The sequence below is a fragment of the Magnolia sinica genome, chromosome 11 (genome assembly GCF_029962835.1).
Source record: "Magnolia sinica isolate HGM2019 chromosome 11, MsV1, whole genome shotgun sequence".
Lineage (NCBI taxonomy): Eukaryota > Viridiplantae > Streptophyta > Magnoliopsida > Magnoliales > Magnoliaceae > Magnolia > Magnolia sinica.
The window spans coordinates 48,792,027-48,809,629 of NC_080583.1; the positions used below are offsets into that span (position 1 = coordinate 48,792,027).

A 17,603-nucleotide genomic window follows, 5' to 3' on the forward strand; every position below is an offset into this window, starting at 1 on the left:
GAGCATGAGATTGGATGATCACTGTTGTGGTATCCCTGTTTTGTTGCTGCCTTTGTTTCCTTTTTGTTTCTTAATAAAATCATTGTCAAAAATAAAAAAATTCATAGTTCGCAGCACAATTAGTTGGTGTAGGCTCATTTAGTTCGTTTTCTAATTTCCCCAATTTGTAGTTTGAGTTCACCTAATTCGGTAGACTAGAAAATAGTTCAATCTATTGTTCACATATAGTCCAAGCGCAACAAACATGCACATTAACCGGAGTTTAGGGTCATCCAATCAGCCCATTAGTTCTCACTATAGAGCATGAAATTGGATGATCTCTATACAATAGAGTGATTAGATTTCATTTACCCTGAGTGAGACATACGCCTGAAAGTTGGCTTGAAACCAACTACACCACATAGAGCAGCACGCATTCTCACGGAACCTAAAGAAAATAGCAAACTTTATTGATGTGAGAGTTCTTGTACTTTCTTGTGATGGTTTAGGAGGCAATTACACATTCACTCAAACTGTCTATGACTCCTCTAAAGGATATAATTCATAAAGCAACTTCATTTCACATATCATGAAAGTTATGGTGGCCTGTATAACACCTTGTTCAACTAAAGATATCAGCAAATGAGGGATACAAATGAGTCAACTACCAAACCATGAGTATTTTGGGGGGTGAGTGTCATCTTTGGTTAGGTGACTTTTATGTTTATATAATTTCTGAATTCATGACTAGTAATGAAACTAACATTTTTTCCTCAAGTATAAAAAACTTTCATGTTGTAGCAAAAGTTACTTGGGATTCAATTTCTCATTCCAAGTCTGTCTCATGTTGCATGCATTGGCAAAAAAGAAATTTATGATCCTTCCATGGTAAATATGGTAAATCTAGGCAATTTGTTTTTTGAGTTTTGTTGAATCGAATCGACTTGACCAAGTTACCTGTCTAGACAGAGTCACATCTTTTTCTTCTTTTTTTTCTTACTTTCTTTCTTGAGTCTTGATGAACTGATCGAATGAACTAGAGATTTTTCAAGTTTCCAAATAGAGGTACAAAAACACAATGATTAGTCAACCAAAGATTGAAAAAAAAAATGGCTGCTAAAATCAGATCAAAAAGGAGGTCACCTGTAGTTAGATAGGGCATGCGATCTATCTCATCCTTACAGCAATTGGCCCTTTTGCAGGAATTGAAGGGTGAATCATGAGTAATCCAGAAGTGAGAATACCCACCTCCATGGAAATTATATAAAGGAATTAAAAGTAGAGTGGTCTATTTCACAGGTTGAAGCCAAAAGACATTTACAAACCTGGGAACCATGCAAATCACAAATAACCAATATGGGGACAGGGAAACGATCTGTTATGATAATTTGAGCATCATCATGAGGAGCTTGCAATAGTTGAGCAAAGGCCTGTAAAATAATCAATATAAGAGATTTTTTTTAAGGGTAGTTCAAGTCCTCTTTCTCCTCATAATCATTGAAAGCTTACCTACATAGTATCAAGATTGATTATGCGCCCTAACTCAACAGGGATCCACCCTTTGAAATTGTTCGATGAGAAGTTTCTGCAGTTTAAAAGAAAATATGGATTGTTAAAAATATAAATATACTAATGAAAGCATGTGCACTTAATAACTGCAAGCCTCTGTACAAAGACGTCATTGTAAATTAGAATATGTTCATAAATGACTGGCCCACCTCTAATATCTTTTGGTTAAGACTAACAGATATGTTAGACTCTCCAGCTTCAGGAGTTCAGATGGAATGGAACCATTCAATCTTTGCCATGCACAATTCAAACAACTCCAGCTGTCTAAGCTCGGCCAGAATGCTACCAACCAGTTCATTGTTGTTCAATTGCCAGCAGAAGGAAACTATTAGAAATAATTTAGACACAAATATCCCCGAAATGGAAATTTTATTTTAAAGTAAGAACCCTCACAAATAGCTTAGCTTGGACATGTTCCCCAATTTAGGTGGAATTGGCCCAGTGAGCTTGTTACTGTGTAGGAACCTGGGAAGAATAACCAGGAAACACCATGACCAATGATGAAGAAAATCCCTGTTGCATGAATACTGAAGCTATGAAATAAATATCATGAAATCTAACAATTCTTGCTTACATTTTTCTGAAAACATAGAAAACAGAAATAAATAAATAAATAAAATAGGGTTTTAGATCGCATGACCAAAAAACAAAAAACCACATTTTCCTTTCTGGTATGGAAAGAAAATGCAGTAAAATGAAATGAAACTAAATCTCAAAAAAGAACATCAAAGCATCTGATTTATTAGACAAAATGCTTGTTCAATTTCCACTTCCCTAAAAATTCACCAGATGCAGCATTGCTTAAAAAAAGGCCAAAACCCTAATTTCCAAACAAATCACATCAGAGTCGAAGATAGATCTCCGAAAGGGGCCAATCTTAGAAACTCCAAAGCAAATTCCTACAAATCAAACCACAACTCATACACAATATGTAAAAATTAAAACCTTTGGGATTTCTCCCACATCTACCACATCCAAAACCTAACTCTCCTCGACGAAATCAAAAGCGATTTCTAGAAACTCAGCAATTCTGGCAAAAACACACAAAATGCAGGAAAAAAAAAGGCACAAGGTTGAATTTTCCAAAACTTTTTCCCACCAAATGCATCAAAACCCAACCATTCCTACCCAAAAAAAAACTTCAGATTCACCAACAATGCACAATCTTCCCATTTCCCACGATTTCCACCACAATTTCGAAAGGAACCGACACTCCAAGAGCCACGAAACCCTAGCGATTCCCTTCTTCAATCAGTGGCGAATGGTCGAAGAAATGGGAAGAAATGCCAGATTGCACGGTGAATAACTCAGATCGAAGGGAGATTCGTATGTACCTGGTGATGTCGAGATTGATTGAAGATCAGATCTTCGATTTTTACATTTTTTTCATCTTCCTTTCTTTTTCTTGCTACGATCTCTCCCTCCCTCTCTCTCTCCTTTTTCTTTTCTTCTTTTCATTTTTCTGGTTTGGTTCGGGTAAAAGTCTACCAATGGCGAGTCTCTCTCATCCTCACCAAGACTTTTGGCCTTGGTTCTATGCAACTGAGGCTAAAAAGTAGGGCGCAGATTAGGTACTACCCCCTCCTGTTCCGAGGTCGGTACAGGCGGAGGCCCCACGGGCCACTAAGGGGACACCATGATGTATTACTTTTATCCACACCGTCCATCTATTTTTTTATATCATTTTAAAATACTGGATAAAAAAAGATAAGGCAGATGAAAGGCTTAAGTGGACCACACCATAAGAAGAAGCAGTGCTAAAGACACCCACCATTGAAACCTTTGTAGGGTCCACCGTGTCATTAATTTTCCATCCAACCTGTTGATATGGTCATATATACCTGGATGAAGTGAAAAAATAAATATCATACTGATCTATAACTTTTGTGGCCCCTGAGAATTTTTCAATGGTAGGAATTTAATCCCCAATATGTGGTGCATTTAAGACTTTTGGCCTCAATTGCTCACCAACCGAGGCAAAAGGGCAGACTTTTGGCCTCAGTTTTCAACAACCAAGGCAAAAGGGCAGACTTTTGGCCTCAGTTCTCAACAACCAAGGTAAAAGGACAAACTTTTGGCCCCAGTTTCTCACCAACCGAGGTAAAAGGGCAGACTTTTGGCCTCAGTTTCTCACCAACCGAAGCAAAAGGGCAGACTTTTGGCATCAGTTCTCAACAACCGAGACAAAAGGGCAGACTTTTGGCCTCAGTTCTCAACAACTGAGGCAAAAGGACAGACTTTTAGCCTCAGTTCTCAACAACCGAGGCAAAAGGGCAGACTTTTAGCCTCAGTTTCTCACTAACCGAGGCAAAAGGGCAAACTTTTAGCCTCAGTTGCTCACCAACTGAGGCAAAAGGGTAAACTTTTAGCCTCAGTTTCTCACCAACTGAGGCAAAAGGGCAGACTTTTGGCCTTGGTTCTTAACAACCGACGTAAAAAGTTAAACTTTTAGCCTCAGTTGCTCACCAACTGAGGCAAAAAGGAAGACTTTTGGCCTCAGTTTCTCACCAACCGAGGCAAAATGGTAGACTTTTAACCTCAGTTTCTCATCGGCCGAGGCAAAGGGGTAGACTTTTGGCCTCAATTCTCAACAACCGAGGCAAAAAGTAGAGTTTTAGCCTCAGTTGCTCACAAACCAAGGCAAAATGGCAGACTTTTGGCCTCAGTTTCTCACCAACCGAGGAAAAAAATGAATTTTTAACCTCAATTCCTTTACAACCGTGGCTAAAAACCACATTTAGCCTCCCTTTTTTTAACCGAGGCTAAAGACCTACTTTCTTTTAGTGTGTTCATGTATATAGTATGAGAGATAATAGATTGTAGAATAGAGAATGCTAATGTAGAAACTATTGGAGCTTATTGATGTCTATTCATTTCTACTATAAGAATAGTACAATAATAATAAAATAATAGAAAAGATGTATGAATGGGATTTTGCGATAAAGCCTTTGAAGTTGGAAGACTAGACTATAAGCCTTCTTCATGTTGTGATGTGCTCTAACTAAGAGAGAGAGAGAGAGAGATGCTACAAGAAAAATTGGCTTTACCAGCGGCCATAAACGCCCCTAAAAGGCTAAAAAACCGTCGTTAAAAACATTACCGGCGGTCGTACTTGCTAATACTTTACCGGCGGCCGGAGCACCGGCGTTTTTTATGGCCGCCACTAAAACAAAGACTTTTAGCGGCGCTTATTATGTTTTACCGGCGCTTCTGGATCTTAAAACGCCGCTAAAAACTTTACGAAGCGCTGCGAATAGTTAAAAGAGCTAATAACTGAATAAAAAGCGCCACAAAAGGTTGCCACAATGCCAGGAGAAGATACGCAGAAACGTCGGTAAAGGCCTGAGAAAAGGTAGTTTAGACATATCAAAGCACCAGTAAAAGTATTTCTGATCGCTGCAATAAGGTTGCCAAAACACCAGAAAATATATGCAAAAAATGTCGGAAAAGACATGCTCAAAATTATGGAGGGTATCTTCTAGTAAACAACTATTGGTTCATGTCCTAACATTAGCTAGTGCAATGGATGGGCAGAGTGGATATAAAACATCTGTAGAAAATCTGCAATGGATGGAGCATAACAACAAAAATTCAAACTGTCCAAATCGCTAACCCAGTGATGGATGAACCATAACAAAAAAAATTCAGACTGTCCAAATCGCTGACCTAGTGGTGGATGAAGCATAGCCAACAAAAATTAAAATTCTGCAAAAAACCTTATTTTTGGATATTGATCAGTACAATGGCTTCTCTAACTGTGTTATCCAAAACCAAGAGTCTCCACATTCCACATTGGAATTGTAAAACAATTCAGCCATATGTCATGAGAAATTCAAGATAAAAACATGGAGATCAATTTATGATATGATAAGTCATGAAAAGATGGCAAATGAAATTTTAAAACACTTTACAGGCATGTCAATGTAAACTATCCATCCATGTAGAGGTAGAGATGGCAAATCCGGCTGAGAAACGAAAGTAATCAAGACCTCTGGCTGAGAAAGTGAGTCCTGACTTCCATTCAAATTTTCTGTTTGAAACCATTCACTATTACTTACCATAGCAATTCCTGACTCCTTGAAATCTGGCTGAGAAAGCCAAGGTTTCTCTCACCGTCCACCCGACCCACTGAACATGGACTCGTATAACAATTTGGATCATTGAAACATGAAGTCAGGTCATGCTTGTTAAATGGGAACACCAAACTGTTAATAGGTGTCTTTAAGCTATCCATTCTATGGATAGAGGTAGCCCAATTGATAATTGGATTGAACCAATTGATCATGTGGCCCACTCAACAATTCATTGGGTGGCCCAATTGATAATTGGATTGAGCCAATGGACTAGTCTGATCTAGATTTCAAGCCCAATCCCAGCCCTTCTGTTAATGTAATGATTAGATTATCTGATTTTCAAGTGGATTGCACGATATCACGTGTTGCAATTCTTCCGACTGCGCTTTCTAGTCTATCTCCTTTATCCGCATCCAAGACCTGCCAAACAATGAAAATAAAAGGAATCGGACAGTAAGAATACAAGTATATATCCGATGCAAGTTGGCAGGGAAATGAATTTGCAGGCATAGAATTAAGTTGTGCAGTGAGATTAGTGGGGTTCTGATGCTTGGCAGTGACCTTTTTTTTTTCGTTTTTAATAAAACTGGTCTTTCTTCATAAAAGTTCTTCTAAGTTCAAAGAAAGAAACCTGAATCTATGCTAAGCAATAGTGACCTGGACTACTGAATGTGTCACATTGGCAAATACACCAGATGTTGCCTATTCAATCTCTCACACAAAGTCGCCACCATGATTGAACTATGCCAAGTCAAGAGAAATGTGCATGGAAACGCTTATGAGATTGAGTTGCTAGATAACTTAAATATCTCGCCAACTTTTAATATAGTGGATTTATTTTAGTATCATGACGAGATGCTTGATGTGCAAGACAAGTTATTACCAATATGGACAAACAGCCTCCACAGAAATAAAAAGAAAAATTTGAACAATTGTTGCATATGAAGACCATTGGCACTTGACAAGGCCAATACAAACAGTACTAGGTGAAATGGAAGAACAAATACTATTCCAAATGCATATGATTTAAGGACGATGAACTGAAAAGATTGGATCCAGACCTCTACTACTTGTATGAAACCTCAAACTTGCCAAAGTTGAGTCACTTCCAACCCACAGGGGAATGACATAAGCCCACAGCCCACTACATGGCACAATATATGCTAATTTCTTTTCTTTTCTTTTTCGAAGGGCCAGTATATGCTGATTTTGGGCTGTTTGTTGCTAGATTTAGGGCCTAATGTCGGAAACTACAATTTATTGTTTGTGGAAGATATGGGGGTTTATTTGAAGATGAGGTTGAAGATTTTGGGAATGATTTCTTAGATTTGCTTTTACTATTATTTCGCTTTTTGGCCATCTTAGGTAGATTGGATTCCTCTATACTCAAACATTCTTGTGGATGCACCCATGCCTGTTCTTGCAATTTGGGTATACACATCTCATTGAATTGACAACCGGTTTTCACCAATGAATAAATTCAATTCCTGCAGCCCAAAATTTTTTAAAGGAAATGAAGAGGATGCAAATATCATTTTCATTTTGACGAGATATAAATTCTAAAGAGCATCTATTCCAAAAACTCCAGATGATAAGCACTGCGAAGTAATTATTTTGCATGGCAGAACCACAAGTCAAAACAAAGAGGCAAATTATAGTTGAGGGTAGAATAATTGCAGAATAAGATCATATAGACATTAGAAGCAGGAGAAATAGTGAAGAACCTTCCAATTCATCACTACTATGTGCCCAAATGTCGTTTCCATATAGGCGCTTCCACAGCATTAAAGCCTGTCCAGACCTGTAACCACGCGACTAAACCCATTTCTGCACCAAAAAACAATTTCTATTATGACGAAAGAGAACACGTGTTTCAAGAGAGAGATTGAGTGAAGATGCATGGCTCTTAGAATCATAAAAGGTGAACAAAAGCGGCAAAAGACTTGTATTATCTAATCAAGAGTCATCAGTTTCCTTCTCGTCCAACCAACTTATGGAGATGTGAATGTCAGGTAGTAAGTAAAAGTTGTGGAGGAGTCAGCCACACCCGCAAGTACATATAAATCAAAACAGCATCAACATATAAGTCAAGCAGAACCATGATGCTAAAAGCTCAGAAAACGTAACTGCTGACACAGGTTCCCATTCTCCCACTTGTTCTGCCACAAGCATTATCGAAATAACAACAGGTGAGACGTGTTCTTGTAGCAGTTGAAATGTGGGAGAGCATAGCAACCACTACAAAAGACAGGATGACCCAAACATGCCCTAAATCAACTTCCTTACATCGATATCAGATGTGAGAAACAATGCACCAACAGAAACAAAAAAATATGCATGCATACAACCACTGAACAGATTTAGTAACAGGAAAAGCCAGCTTGACTACTCTGGATAGAGAAAAAAGATTACAAGTTCAAATTTTATAAAGCAGAAAAATGCAGAAATAACAATCTGTGACCGTTGAACAAACTAACAGAGACTGGACGGCAGTTAATACTGACCAAAACTTGAGAAATACACAATAATTTTCTAAGAAGGTGAAAATAATGAGAGAAATGGTACATACTTCAAGTTCACTGTAATCCATTCCCTTTAGTAGCACCTTTGAGCTGCTAGAACCTATTGTTCTTATATGCAGTTCCTAACCAGAAGCATTAGGGAGATCAACGATAAGATTTACAAAATAAGAGTTTGATTTAAGCTTCAAATGCAAGCAGAAAAATGCTTCCATAACATCTCTACATATTGTTCCATAAATTTTTTTAGATGCATCCAAAATGCAAACTGAGAATTCCAGCAAATTCACATTGCTATTATAACCAATTAGCAAGAAAGGCCTACATGGACCAGAAGCAATCAATTCTTCAGCTACATTTGGTTGCGAAACTGAATTTGAAATGTGATGTCCACACTGCAGTGAAATATCCAAGTAGTCAAGCATTCATAGTGATGAAGTAGCACTCATGTCAGGAGGTAATGTAATCCAAATCTGGAACCCAGAAGATGATATGCATGCTAGGGAAAGTAATTGTGGTTTGAACATTTCCCTTATAGTGAATATCAATGCAATTCAAATGTGCATCCAAACACAGCCTTAACAACTCCCTCCCAAGACTGGACTGTGGCCATGAAAGTTCGGTCAATTTTCAGTTGAATGTCACCCATTGCAGCTTTTTCTAAACTTGGCCATCTACTTTTACGGTCACACGCTGAAAGGTTAAGATTGTACCATTGAAGAAAATAATATGGCAAGTCTAGTAGAATGCTGAATATATTGTTAAGAACTTAGGTTTCATGATACAAAACATTCCAATATCTTAAAAAAATGGAAAACCAACTGTCCAACTGTAGCTGACCACAATTAGTGGAATAAGGCTTAGATGATGATGAATAAGGTTGTCATTCATATACTGTTGAATTGAGTGGGCTGCATGAAGTTTTTAATGGTGGGCATTCAATCACAATTAGATAACGCCCACCTTGACAATCCTGAAGAAGTTACAATCTCCTTCAAAGGAATCACGTTTTTATGATAAAGTCTTCTTAAAATTGTAATTTCACCTATTACATCGTTTACTTCCTGCAAAACACAAAACAAAAAGGGCCACCATATTCATAAGCATGAATATACCACTAAAACAACTTTCTCATTAATACATATGATTAGTACATGATTTATTGACTGATATGTTTATTAGAATAGAAAGGCCTAATCACAATAGCGTTTCATCTCAAAATCAATACACTACTGAAACTTAAGAGCAGTTAAAATCAGAACTTTGTACTTAGGCTTAAAAAGTGTTGAAGAATAGACAATCCATACAAAGTAAGATACTTAGTTCAAGACATACAGGATTTATATTGTTGCTGTGAGTTAGGATTTATATTACTTATACAAGATCTAACTATTTTAAATATCTATTAACAACTAGGAGATCTACTTAGGAGGCAACGGCCTTAACTCATAAAGTACCGACAAGTTTCTTACTTTGAGTTACTATTTATATCACTTATACAAAAGCTAAATATTTTAAACATGTTGGGAGCAAGATTCAAACCCCTAACCTCAACTAGGAGGCAATGACCTTAGCTAGTGACGTACCAACAATTTCGTCGCTTTGAGTTAGGATTTATATTACTTATACAAGATCAAACTATTTTAAATATCTATTAACAATCCTAGTACGTTCAATTTATAGTAAATTAAATATCAAGTCAAGTTGGGTCAAGTCTTCAAGTCAACCCAAACCAGCTGAACATCGAGTTGAGTAGAGTTTTGGGTTTTTGAACAGTGATTTATGGCAAATGAAGAAATCAAAAGAACTAGAGGTCAACAGCCAACAACTCCTTTTCCTTTTTTTTCTTCAGATTTTTTCTTCATGGAACAACCAAGTCAAAACCAAGCAATGAGTTTCCATCACCATGCAATAATAAGGATGGAGAAATGGGAGAACAAGGAATATTGCAAAACGCCATTTTATGTTGAAATGAATTTGAAACATCATGTTACCGCAAGGGTGGCCTGTGAAATGTCACAGACAAAAGCTTTCAGTTCTTCATGCACTCCAAAAAATGGATGGAAGGAACTTTGGCAATGATCATCAGCTGCATGAAATGAAACCTGAAACACCACAAGGGATTGTTTGAAAATTAATGTGTCTTTCAACCAAAACTCGACAAGACTTGAAATTAAACACCAACAGAAATTCTGTATTCTTTCCCATGCACAGAACAACGGATTCCGCAAGGAAGATGCAATGGTGGGCCAAACAAGAACGACCATCATCACATAATAACACATGAAACTTACCATCCAAATGAATTTAAACCAAAAAAAAAAAAAAAAAAAAAAAAAGATTTCATATCTTGAAACGATGCGTTGAAACTATAACTACAGAATAGAATCTTCAAGAGCAGAAATTACAGTTTTACCAACTGAAAATTACTGCAAAAATTCATGAATTAGTTCTCAAAATTCAACTAATTTTGCTAAAATAAGCTTGGAGACCTACTAATTAGATGAAACTTACTACCCAAGTGAATTTTAAAAAATCTTGAAGTTGGTGGGTCAAAATGGTTCTACTGCAGCAGCAAATGGGAGGACCATTCTCCACGAGGATTACTAAATCGAGCCGCATTTAAATAGTGTATTTCAGCAAAATTGACTTTTTAATTCTTTTCTTTCTTTCTTTTGTTTTTCTTTTTTTTCAAGAGGTTTCGGCAAAATCTACAACAGTCTAACAAATTCCAAGAAACCAGAGGCATTTTGGCCATCTGGTGATGGGTAGAATAATCTTTTGTAATTTTTTTCTCTAGAAGAATGACTTCCCTCTCTTCCTACACACCATAGAAATAATTGAATCAAAGGGATCACTTGCATACCTTGTCTACGGTGTTGTTCTGCCTGCATACTATATTTGCACTGCCAATATCACCTCTAGTTGAGAACAGTGTTTTAAATAGCGGTAGCATGATGCGTAGCGCTCAGCCCTCTATACTGTGTAGTGTAAATACGTAGCGTGTAGCGTAAGCTACACAATACCTCTATTTTTTAATTTAAAAATAGGACAAATATAATAAATAGTGAATATATATATATATGCCTAAAAGATGATTCATTTTATAAATTATAAGCATGTTCAAAAAAGTTATTAGTTATCATTTATCAAAAGCCAATCCACATATATAAGCCAAATTAAATAATTATCACATCAACAACTTTCTAAGCAAACCACTTTAATTAATAATGTCTAATTGAAACCACAAGTCACAATTATGAAAAGAAATAAAAATCCCATAGGTTAAAAGTATCAAGTACAATGCAAGTGTTACATTCCTTAACATTAGAAACAAAGAAAATGTGAAAAAAGGAATAAAAAAATAAAATAGTTAAAAAATACATTGTTGCTTACGCTACGGACGCTACGCGCTACATAGCTGTAGCGTACGCTAGGACCCCCGTAGCGTACGCTACAGGAGATTTACGCTATTTGGGACGCTACATAGCGCTACAGCCACGCTATGCTACGTAGCGTACACTACGAGCGCTATTTGAAACACTGGTTGAGAACTTACGCCTTCTTTCATCACTGATATAACAACTAAAATGCCATGCACCACCAATTAGTAGGTTGTATGATAACAAAACAGCAGAAAGAATCTGATAGAATGAGGTCAAAAGCAATGGGAAGGGAGACTCTAAATAAATAAGGATAGAGCTTGAAATGTTTACAGGTGTTTTTAACAAGGCCTGCTGCCTTAGAATATCCACGGTCTCCATGTCCAAGAGCTTTTCTTCTAGTCTATGACAAAAAGTAAACAATGATTTTTCAATTAAAAAAAGGACAATCATGAGAAAGAAACAAGAGAGCACTAAAATAGTTGTCTTCTTATAATTTAGAAATGGAAAAACCCATTGAAGCTGAAGCTTAATTCTAGCTTAACAGTCTAAGAAAGTTAATAAAGAAACTACAAGAACATCTGCATGTCATTCTTCAATTGAATTATCTTTGACTCTACAACCATAGCCTGCTTTAAGCCTGTGTGTTTCTTCATAATTTCTTTCAGTTTCATCTATCTTCTTTTCCAGTGAGCTCACCATGGCCCACGACAAATTAATGGTGAGTGACATAAATATCACAAGTAGAAATGCAAATGCATGTTCACCCATGGAATTTAGGCAAACTAATTTGAAATGTTATGTTATTCATCACAAAACTCCTTGAGATGGCAATCCCACCTTCAGTTGTTCATTTTCAAAAGTCAGTTTATCCAACAGCACACTATCAATGACTGGGACCTCCTATATGACAGGAATTAGGTTTGCTGCTTCTTTCACAGCCTCTTGTTCCTTCACTAGCATCTTTTCAGTTTCTTTGAATTGAAGCTGCATCTCTTCCAATTGCATTTCTTCAATCTTCTTTTCCAGTAAACTCACCATAGCCTATAACAAATTAATGTTGAGCGACATAAATATCATAAGAGGCCATTTCTGGATACCTCCACCAAATATCACAGAACTTCAACTGCTAAAAATGATTTTGCCATTCAATCTAAAAGAAATAAATATTGGTGTGATTTAATGCCATTTTCAAAAACGAATGCAATAACCACTAACAAAAAAAATCCACTATGCAGTTCTCACCAAGAAAATCAGCATCATCTAAAGACCAACTAACTAGAATCAGCTACACGAATCTTGTTCTGCCATTGCACTCCATCAAGGACCATTTTCTCAGATAAACTAGTTCTCATGAAGGAGATGCATCCCTAAATATGACCATTTAGTCAATCACCCAGGTTGCAACATTGCAATAAGATTTATATTAACGGAAGAAATACTAAAACCATATATTTTCTTATGGTTTCTCTGCAACATTAGCAGAATAAGCTAATTCTACAACTAGGCAGGTTTCTCTGCAACATTAGCAGAATAAGCTTATTCTACAACTACACAGATTCCTTAGTGACATTTGTAGAATGAGCTTATTCTACAATACGTGTGGAGCCCATCATGATCTGTGCAAGGTTCCACTGTCCATCATGTGTGCCCTCCTCATTTTCCTTTTGGAGGACAAAAATCAGGCTGACCCAAAACTCGGGTGGGTCACACCATATAAAATCATGCCCAAATCCGCTAAAATCACGTGGTGTGGCTTATTTGAGTTTTGGAATGGTCTGATCTTTTGGGTGTCAATCCATCCTTGTGGGGCGTGTCTTATGAATGGATTGTATGGCAAACACAAAACATGGCGGGCTTCCCATCCCAATCATTGGGTGTCGTGTGAACCACCTGTGTTTTGGAATGGTCTGATTTTCTGGATATGGGTGAACTTATGAATGGATTGTATGGCAAACACAAAACAAGCCGCGATGAAAAACAGAACTGAATCAATCAAAACACTATCTACAAAATACCTGCAACAATCATACATGCTAGTGTAGAACAAATGTTGGAAATAATCTGATAAAAGCTATCCAGTAGCTACTCTGCATGCAAAAGATGAACTGGAAGACCAGATGAAAGTTCTTAGACATCAACCCATTTATTTCAAGAGGCTTGTTACCATTCCTAAATCCATGTGCAGAAAGACCAGATGGACCATAAAAAATATGTGAGAAACAATAATCAATCTGAAAGAAGCTTGATTCAGTCAGCACAATGCCTTAGTTGTAAGATCCTTCATTGTTGATACTAACTTGTCAAAGACTTGATCTTGATACCAAGTGTTCCAGACTAATATCCTGGGACCTGTTACTGGAGTAAAAGAACACAACATTGTAACTTTGGATAATATTGAGCGCCATAGCTGTAGTAGGCATCAGCCCAAGAATAGTCAAAGATAAATTCTCCATACGAGTGACTGCAATTCAAAGTAACTAAAATAGTTTAGCTACTATCAAGCAGAAGCAATTAAAAGCTGATTGTAAAAGTTAAAGATAACCATTTAAACAAGAAAAAGTAACAAGAACAGAACATGGACAGCATTGCAGATGCTAAACCTTTTAAGATAAAGTGGAACAACACCTACACTATTTTTGTATATATTTATCATGAGCAATAAGATGTCGAGGCACCCATCCTGTTTCCTGAAATCATTTATAAGATATCAAAAAAAGTCCGAGGGTACAGGTTGATGCTGGTAACTATATGATATACATAAGAACGCTCATTTGTCATGTATTCATAGAAGACCATCTAAAGAGAAGAACAGCTCCAAGTGTTTAGAAACTCATGACAATATGATATGATGCAATGATCAAACCTGCACTGCAAAACAATTGACAAAATGCAACTGAGAATGGATCTTTCAGCCACAAACTTTAGAAGAAAAAATCTGATCATTATATAACCTTTCAAGCCTTGACTTGTAAGATCCCTGTTGACATTAAGATCTCTTCCATAAATAAAGGATATGACAGAAAATGAATGTCCAACAGTCTAAAAAATGAACTATGACACTATAACAAACTGTAAACTGATAGTGTGAGTGTAACCATTTGCATCTATCAAAGAGAAAATAGACAACAACATGTGAATCTGTTACAGACCTAGGCCAGATCCCAGTCAACAACAAGACAGGCCTATGAGCTCGACAGTCCACTGCCATCTCATGAGATCCCCATGCCATCCCTTCTTTTAGTGAAGTAAATTGTACAAATCTTGTGGGATGCCTATCAAACAAAGATCAAACTGAGGACTAATTCAATTTTCATGATAAATGAATCAGATTATAGAACCCGAATTGTAAATTGTAGGATGTTAACCACAAGCTCATGTTATGAGAACCCAAAATGTGATTCAAGATCATGATAGTCCAAGGGACACCTGAGAGCTAATTGGAGGTCACCATTCTCCCGAAAACTGCAGCAAAACACGTGCACAAACCCTATATACTCAACTCAAGCATGCCCTTGTAAATCATACATGTAAATCCCAATAACCAAAGTGTTCTCCCTTTGGCTCCAACAAACCATATCCGGAAGAGTTCTCAATAACCAAAGTGTCAAGTGGAGGAGAAAAGGAACCCATAAAGCAGTTGAACTTTGTGGATACCAAAGGCCTGACATCAACACCAAGTCCAGTTTCCAGTGGATCTGATGGTAAAGTGAAGGATTCCTGCAATGGCTGTGCAGGTGATAAACTTTTCTAACCTTATCGTAACCAAAGAAAAGAAAAGAAAAGAAAAAAGGAAAGAAAGAAATAAGAAAGGAAAAAAAAAAATTTTTAAAGGAAGAAAGAAATGTGATTCGCCTTACCAACCTGTTTTAGATATGCCCAAGCTCCATGGCCTTATAAGCAAATGTCCAAATATCATAAAATGTAGTAACATGCCACACCTTTTTCTCTGTCCTGCACCAAGGGTTTATTTGGAGCAGGGCCTAATCCCAACCGTCCTAGATTTTCCACCGAAGAATGCAGGATCCAAATTTATCTGGTGTTTGGTTTATTCATGAGGTCATGTGGGGAGTGGCAAAGACACTAAGAAGGCCACCTTTTGGAACTCCATTTCATCTGCTGCCCAAAACGGAAGGGACAGGGCTACCCAATCGGAATCCATCCATCTTGGCCACCCTTGTCCAAACAGGCCCTCAACAAGAATCTCTTGGTTGAAGCATTTCTTCAAACATGTAGGAGGCCATGGACAGCGGCGGATATGGCTGCCACTGCCATGGTTGCTGCCCAATTTCTGCCCATTAAAAGAGGAAATGAGATAGAAAGAGAGAGTACCTTTCACTTCGTGTGCTCTGATTTTTTCTATTCCTGTCAGCTATTGGAGGGAGATCGATCAACAGTTGCTTCAAAGAGAATGAACTGGGAGAGACGTCAATGGAGGAGGGAAATCAGGGAGATCGAGAGATGGAGGGAGAGGAAGGGAGAGAAATCGAGGGAAGCAAAGGGTCGGACAAGCAAGATGAGAGAGAGAGAGAGAGAGAGAGAGAGAGAGAGAGAGAGAGGAGGGTTTGCGCGCGATGAAAATGAAATTTCCCTCTCCCCGTTTTTGGTTTTAGTACCGTCGATTCAGCGGCGCCCACGTTTCAGAAACAGGGGCGTTTTTGGACGGCCCCCGGTGATTCCGGTGATCACCGGCAGTTGTACCTGGCCACCAGTGAAAATAAGCGCCTGGAATGGCGCAAGGAGGCTTTTTGTCAAAAGCTCTTCACATGCCATCTCCCATCTTCTCCTCACCTTCTCCCAGATCAGTTTCCCAGTCACTCTGTCATTGTCACAGGTGCAACCAGTGGAATTGGGTTACATACAGCAAGGAATCTCTCTCTCTCTCTCTCATATATCAGTAAAACAAGCAAATACTAATACAGAATTAATCAGAAAATGATATTTATAACCCGTTTTTAACTTTACACCCCTTTTCCCTCCTCTTTAGAAATGAGATTTGCACCCCTTTTCTTCTATTATAGTATCAACGTAGAAAAAAAAAAAAAAGTGTATGCATAACAACTTCTGTAGTAAACTTACAACCATATGCATGGTATCTTAAAGAGCAAAACCATATAGCAATATCTCTCTCTCTCTCTCTCTCTCTCTCTCTCTCTCTCATATGAATAAACCCAGCAAATGCTCATACCAAATTCATAGGAGTGACATTTATAAACCATGTTTTTGACTTGTAGACCCACTTTCCCCACTCCATGGAAATGATATTTACACCCCTTTTTCTATTCTACTATCAAAAGTAGAAAAAAGAGGTGTATGCATAATAACTTCTTTATGATCAATAGTGCACGTAGTTTGCGAACATAAAGCCATGTGTTTTGTATCATTAAATACCAAATAACTATAACCGTTGATTTGTCTCCTCACGATCATGGCCCACATGATCATGATCATAGGCTTTTAAGGTAGGATACATCATGGATGGGCCTTGAAACAAGAAAAAAAAAACCCAATTCGAACGATGCCAGCCGTTCAACGAAATGGACACTCACAAAATGACAATTGGTACAGATCAGAAGGGAAAGTGGTCCACCAGTTCAACGGTTGATCATCCAAATTGTGAGAGTTTTGATCTGTTGGACTGTTGATGGTCTCATGGTCGACTTGGACGGTCAAGATTACATCCACCAATATTCTGAGGAGTATTATTTTGCATGCTCACTCGACATACAAAAACAAAGCCAGCATCTATTTTCCTCATCTAATTCCATTAATCTCAAATTTATTAAATAAAAACACCCTATAATTTAAGCTCATCCTTCACTCAATCAACATCCATACGATAATGGTATGTCCGAAATTTGGACCGTTCGTATAATGTCCACTACCCAACTTGGGCCATACTCTGAAAATTAAACAGATCAGATGATCCTAGCCATCCATTGGAGGACTTTTGTCTATTGAATTTTGACCCTTTCCTATCCATCCATCTGTTGTTTCAGTAATCCACTAACTAGCGCCTAGGATTTTACAATCAATGCAAATTTCGACGTATGCACGGGTCCCCCCAATAGATGAAAGGT

The 17,603-nt window shown here is 37.6% G+C and overlaps 3 long non-coding RNA genes across 3 annotated transcripts; all 3 read right to left on the bottom strand.

The window, feature by feature from the left end:
- Positions 1–957: 957 nt before the first annotated feature.
- On the bottom strand, positions 958–3,065 carry LOC131218365 (uncharacterized). Its single transcript, XR_009157668.1, has 4 exons — positions 2,883–3,065; positions 1,725–2,013; positions 1,493–1,564; positions 958–1,409 (listed from the first exon to the last, which is right to left on the bottom strand). It is a non-coding gene; the product is annotated as an uncharacterized LOC131218365 (long non-coding RNA).
- A 2,450-nt stretch (positions 3,066–5,515) lies between these two features.
- Positions 5,516–15,513, bottom strand: LOC131219100 (uncharacterized). Its single transcript, XR_009157991.1, has 7 exons — positions 14,156–15,513; positions 12,769–13,987; positions 12,364–12,567; positions 10,135–10,245; positions 8,191–9,204; positions 7,346–7,448; positions 5,516–6,041 (listed from the first exon to the last, which is right to left on the bottom strand). It is a non-coding gene; the product is annotated as an uncharacterized LOC131219100 (long non-coding RNA).
- Positions 11,684–12,158, bottom strand: LOC131219101 (uncharacterized). Its single transcript, XR_009157992.1, has 3 exons — positions 12,097–12,158; positions 11,857–11,926; positions 11,684–11,725 (listed from the first exon to the last, which is right to left on the bottom strand). It is a non-coding gene; the product is annotated as an uncharacterized LOC131219101 (long non-coding RNA).
- Positions 15,514–17,603: the final 2,090 nt, after the last annotated feature.